General features: G+C 37.8%; 1 long non-coding RNA gene across 1 annotated transcript; it reads left to right on the top strand.

Moving 5' to 3' along the window:
* The first annotated feature begins 882 nt into the window (after positions 1 to 882).
* Positions 883 to 1,969, top strand: LOC106561469 (uncharacterized). Its single transcript, XR_006761534.2, has 3 exons — positions 883 to 1,051; positions 1,428 to 1,548; positions 1,659 to 1,969. It is a non-coding gene; the product is annotated as an uncharacterized LOC106561469 (long non-coding RNA).
* The last annotated feature ends 4,157 nt before the right edge of the window (positions 1,970 to 6,126 follow it).

The following is a 6,126-nucleotide window of genomic DNA, read 5'->3' as shown; positions in this document are numbered from 1 at the left end:
ACACATTAGATATGGTAAGATGGCAGCAGTGTATGTGCAAAGTTTTAGACTGATTCAATGAACCATTCTGTTCAAAATGTTGTATCAGAACTACCCAAATGTGCCTAATTGGTTTATTAATACATTTAAGTTCATAATTGTGCACTCTCCTCAAACAATAGCATGGTATTCTTTCACTGTAATAGCTACTGTAAATCAGACAGTGCAGTTAGGTTAACAAGAATTTAAGCTTTCTGCCCATATCAGATATGTCTATGTCCTGGGAATATGTTCTTGTTACTTACAACCTCATGCTAATTACATTAGCCTACGTTAGCTCAATCATCTCGTGGGGGGATACTGATCCCGTAGAGATAATGCTCTTTTAGTGTAACACCAGATCGCAAAAGAGTGCATTTCACAAATTTAATCTGTTCACAATGACCACTTCTCAAGTGTTTTTAATACTTCATTTGTGGAGGTGAAGATTCTTTCAAAACTCATTTTGAGCATTTATTATGAAAGTTAACTGAAGAGGTAAAGTTTATGTTAACCTATATTCTAATTCTAATAGTCTGTTTATCAAAACATCATGAACATCCTCTGTTGTCTGTCTAGAAACGGTGCTGTTACAGATACTGCTAGTGTTTGTCATCATGTGACTGCATGGGAAGATTAGAACACCCTTTTCTTTATGTTAGTTTAATGTGAAAACAAGGTTAATGTAATTCTAATTCTGAAGATGAATAAGAACATTTAGGCATTAGAGTAAATACATAGAAGCAAGGTGTTAGGTTGTGAACAGAGTATGAACTCAAACGGATGCAGAGAAAAGCTCAAACCAAATTTATTCAGCCCACTGAATGCTGCATCTGCATAGCATAGCTTGTACATAACCAATCAATCATTTATTACAGTATGTCAAGTAAAGGGTGTGACTTCTCAGAAATGTTCATCTGTTTCCCAGAACTGCCTGTTGGGCTGTTGTTGAGCGGCTGGTAGCACCCTTCACCCATTATCCCCCACGTTGTTCCACCTCCGCTTCTGGGAGGAACCAGGGGCCACAGAGCAGGTACGTACAGATTCTTCTCCAGTGACGACAATGCCAACGTGATACTACCTCTGTTACACTGAACACATATCCTAGATCTAGAGGAACTTGATTTACAAAAAGCAGAATGTTCTGTAGGTGTTATGATTGGGGTGATGTGTGTTCCAACTTCCACTGCCAACAAGGAACACAACTGCTTAACAAATTGCATTGGTGTCAACCATACTGTTCTTCAGTCTAATCCAGCTGATCCCAGTTTTACCTGTTGTAAATCTTTTTTTATCGTAACAAACTGTCTAAAGTTTCCTGACATATATTTTAGAATTTAACAGTTGGTATTAAATCAGTTTTTCTGATATTTTTTGGTTTTGTTTGGTCATCATGTTTTGATCTCCAGACTCCCCCATCTCATCCCACCAACTCTGTCAGTCCACCAGGCCCCACAATGCAGCCTCCACACCACTGCAGTAACAGCCACATCTTCCCATCACAAAGCTTCAGTACTATCTCAATGTGTTGTAAGTCCTGTACAGCACTTGGTATTCATCACTGTTGAGACAATGTCACAGCTGATATAATGTAATGACATTTCCAACCTAATCAACCCCCTCTGATTCTTCTCATTCAGGAAGTACCATCCAGGATCCTGTGGCAACGTCAATGTGAAACAGCATTGACCCGTGATCACCACCAACCAGGGCTCCACAGCGGTATCCTTCGATGTCCAGGCTTCGCTCAAGATCAACTAAAGGAGATTTGGAAGGATCCCAGTGAGCAAAATTGACATTTTTTGTTGTTGTATATATGTATTTTCAACGTCTTTTGATCATAGGGATGGCCTCCCCAGAGAGCACACCAGGCAGCAAACAGCACTTTGATGTGATTGGCTGGTCAGCAGGAAGTATTATCTGGCTAAACAGAAGGGATGATGGATCTGACAGAGAACATTTTTTTATGGAATGATGTCAGGTTAATACTGTAAATAAAAAAGGTGAAATGTACAGAATGACTTGATTGATCAATTAATAACACACCAAACTGTTGTTTTAATACATGGAAGAATTTGATTAGTCAAGGTACAATACACAAAAACATTTAAGGAATGACTAGACTAGTCAAAGTATATGGAATAACTTGAGCAGCAAATGCATGATACTGACTTGGACTTTCAACATGAGACAGTCATTCGTTTTTTATCAGTCCTTCCTCTGGTGACACATTGGCCCCTTGTCAGTGGTACTAGCAGCGAAGGGCCCGACAGGCATACTGCAAATTATAATGTAATAAACAAAAATTACTGTAATAACTCATTATAATGTAATAACTTAAGGTATTTCATTTCCCCCCATTTTAATTAAGTATTCATTATTTCCTAATTTATTAAGCATTTTCCCCATTTTCAAGTGCAGAATGTTTTAAGGCCCAAGTAAATGTGATATTCCTGTGTTTTTATATATATTTTCATATTATGATGTTGGAATAATACTGTGAAATTGCAAAGTGTAACAGCTGTTTGAAAAGACCACTTGACATTTAAGCCTGTTTTGGTGGGATGGAGTTTTGAACTGCAAAATGTGTTAATATACCAGTATCCCAGCTGAACACCAGATCCTGAATGAGTGCATTTCACAAATTTAATCTGTTGACATTGATATGTTATCAAGTCTGTTTGTCACGCCCTGACCTTAGATTGCCGTTTATTTTCTCTTTTTTGGGTTAGGTCAGGGTGTGATGTGGGGTGGACATTCGATGCCATTCTATGTTTTCTATTTCTTTGTGTTTGGCCGAGTATGGTTTCCACTCAGAGGCAGCTGTCTAGCGTTGTCTCTGATTGGGAATCATACTTAGGCAGCCCTTTTTCCCTCCTTCAGTAGTGGGATCTTGTTTTTGTACAGCTCAGTAAAGCCTGCAGAACGTGACATTCGTATTCCTTTGTTTGTTGTTTTGATTTAGTGTTCTGAGTTAAGTAAAATATAAATATGAACACTTACCATGCTGCACCTTGGTCTACTCCTTACGTCGATCGTTACACTGTTAACCTCTTGGGGCTAGGTGGGACGCTAGCGTGCCACCCGTGGTGCACTCCATCAACAGCAGGTGCATTTCAAGAGCGGCAAATTTGAATCCAAATAAATGTCAAAATTCAAATTTTTCAAAAATACAACTATGTTACACCATTTGAAAGATAAACATCTCCTTAATCTAACCACGTTTTACGATTTCAAAAAGGTTTTACGGCGAAAGCATAAATTTAGAGTATGTTAGGACAGTACATTTACAAGAGTTGTGTGTAATGTTTTGTCAAGTCAAAGACAGGGTCACCAAAACCATAAAACCAGCTAAAATGATACACTAACCTTTTACAATCTCCATCAGATGACACTCCTAGGACATTATGTTAGACAATGCATGCATTTTTAGTTCTATCAAGTTCATATTTATATACAAAAACAGCGTTTTACTATGGCATTGATGTTGAGGAAATCGTTTCCCTCCAATAACCGGCAGTCAAGTCAGCGTCACAAATTAAATAATTAAAATTAGAAAACATTGGTAAAATATTATATTGTCATTTAAAGAATTATAGATTTACATCTTTTGAACGCAATCAACTTGCCAGATTTAAAAATAACCTTACTGGGAAATCACACTTTGCAATAATCTGAGCACTGTGCCCAGAAAAATACGCGTTGCGATACAGACTAGACGTCATGTTGGGGAGATCTAAAATCGAAAATACTATGTAAATAATCCATTACCTTTGATTCTCTTCATCAGATGTCACTTCCAGGTATCACAGGTCCATAACGAATGTAGTTTTGTTCAAAAAAGCTCATCATTTATGTCCAAAAATCTCCGTCTCGTTAGCACATGATGTAAGCCAGCCGGACTTCTCGTCATGAACGAGGGGAAAAAATATATTTCCGTTCGTTCAAACATGTCAAACGTTGTATAGCATAAATCATTAGGGCCTTTTTTAACCAGAACATGAATAATATTCAAGGTGGACGAATGCATAGCCTTTTATAACGTATTGGAACGAGGGTACCCAACATGAAGTAGCGCGCCAGGTGTCTAATGGGACATCACCGTTCCATGGCTCTTGTTCGGTCAGATCTCCCTCCAGAAGACTCAAAACACTTTGTAAAGGCTGGTGACATCTAGTGGAAGCAATAGGAAGTGCCAAAATATTCCTAAACCCCTGTGTTTTTCAATGGGATAGGTTTAAACTCAATACAACACATCAGGTATCCACTTCCTGTCAGAAAATGTCTCAGGGTTTTGCCTGCCAAATGAGTTCTGTTATACTCACAGACACCATTCAAACAGTTTTGGAAACTTTAGAGTGTTTTCTATCCATATATAATAAGTATATGCATATTCTAGTTACTGGGTAGGATTAGTAACCAGATTAAATCGGGTACATTTTTTTTATCCAGACGTGCAAATGCTGCCCCCTAGACCCAACAGGTTAAATACTTCAACTTGTGAAGGCGGAGCACAAAATGGGGGTATGATTCTTTTAACCTCTTGGGGCTAGGTGGGACGCTAGCGTGCCACCCGTGGTGCACTCCATCAACAGCAGGTGCATTTCAAGAGCGGCAAATTTGAATCCAAATAAATGTCAAAATTCAAATTTTTCAAAAATACAACTATTTTACACCATTTGAAAGATAAACATCTCCTTAATCTAACCACGTTTTACGATTTCAAAAAGGTTTTACGGCGAAAGCATAAATTTAGAGTATGTTAGGACAGTACATTTACAAGAGTTGTGTGTAATGTTTTGTCAAGTCAAAGACAGGGTCACCAAAACCATAAAACCAGCTAAAATGATGCACTAACCTTTTACAATCTCCATCAGATGACACTCCTAGGACATTATGTTAGACAATGCATGCATTTTTAGTTCTATCAAGTTCATATTTATATCCAAAAACAGCGTTTTACTATGGCATTGATGTTGAGGAAATCGTTTCCCTCCAATAACCGGCAGTCAAGTCAGCGTAACAAATTAAATAATTAAAATTAGAAAACATTGGTAAAATATTATATTGTCATTTAAAGAATTATAGATTTACATCTCTTGAACGCAATCAACTTGCCAGATTTAAAAATAACCTTACTGGGAAATCACACTTTGCAATAATCTAAAATCGAAAATACTATGTAAATAATCCATTACCTTTGATTCTCTTCATCAGATGTCACTTCCAGGTATCACAGGTCCATAACGAATGTAGTTTTGTTCAAAAAAGCTCATCATTTATGTCCAAAAATCTCCGTCTCGTTAGCACATGATGTAAGCCAGCCGGACTTCTCGTCATGAACGAGGGGAAAAAATATATTTCCGTTCGTTCAAACATGTCAAACGTTGTATAGCATAAATCATTAGGGCCTTTTTTAACCAGAACATGAATAATATTCAAGGTGGACGAATGCATACTCTTTTATAACGTATTGGAACGAGGGTACCCAACATGAACTAGCGCGCCAGGTGTCTAATGGGACATCATCGTTCCATGGCTCTTGTTCGGTCAGATCTCCCTCCAGAAGACTCAAAACACTTTGTAAAGGCTGGTGACATCTAGTGGAAGCAATAGGAAGTGCCAAAATATTCCTAAACCCCTGTGTTTTTCAATGGGATAGGTTTAAAGTCAATGCAACACATCAGGTATCCACTTCCTGTCAGAAAATGTCTCAGGGTTTTGCCTGCCAAATGAGTTCTGTTATACTCACAGACACCATTCAAACAGTTTTGGAAACTTTAGAGTGTTTTCTATCCATATATAATAAGTATATGCATATTCTAGTTACTGGGTAGGATTAGTAACCAGATTAAATCGGGTACATTTTTTTTATCCAGACGTGCAAATGCTGCCCCCTAGACCCAACAGGTTAAAACTCACTGTGAGCATGTTTTATGAAAGTTAACTGAAGAGGTGAAGTTTATTTTAACCTATATTCTATTTACAAAAGTCTGTTTATCAAACGAGCATGAACATCATCTGTTGTCTGCCTTGAAACGGTGCTGTTAAAGATACTGCTTGTGTTTATCATATAAATGCACGAGGAGATTAAAAACATGTCACCGA

Source organism: Salmo salar, chromosome 23 (assembly GCF_965601325.2).
Source record: "Salmo salar chromosome 23, fSalSal1, whole genome shotgun sequence".
Classification (NCBI taxonomy): Eukaryota; Metazoa; Chordata; class Actinopteri; order Salmoniformes; family Salmonidae; genus Salmo; species Salmo salar.
Note: the sequence above shows the minus strand (reverse complement) of the source record. Positions and strands in the feature narration are given on the sequence as shown.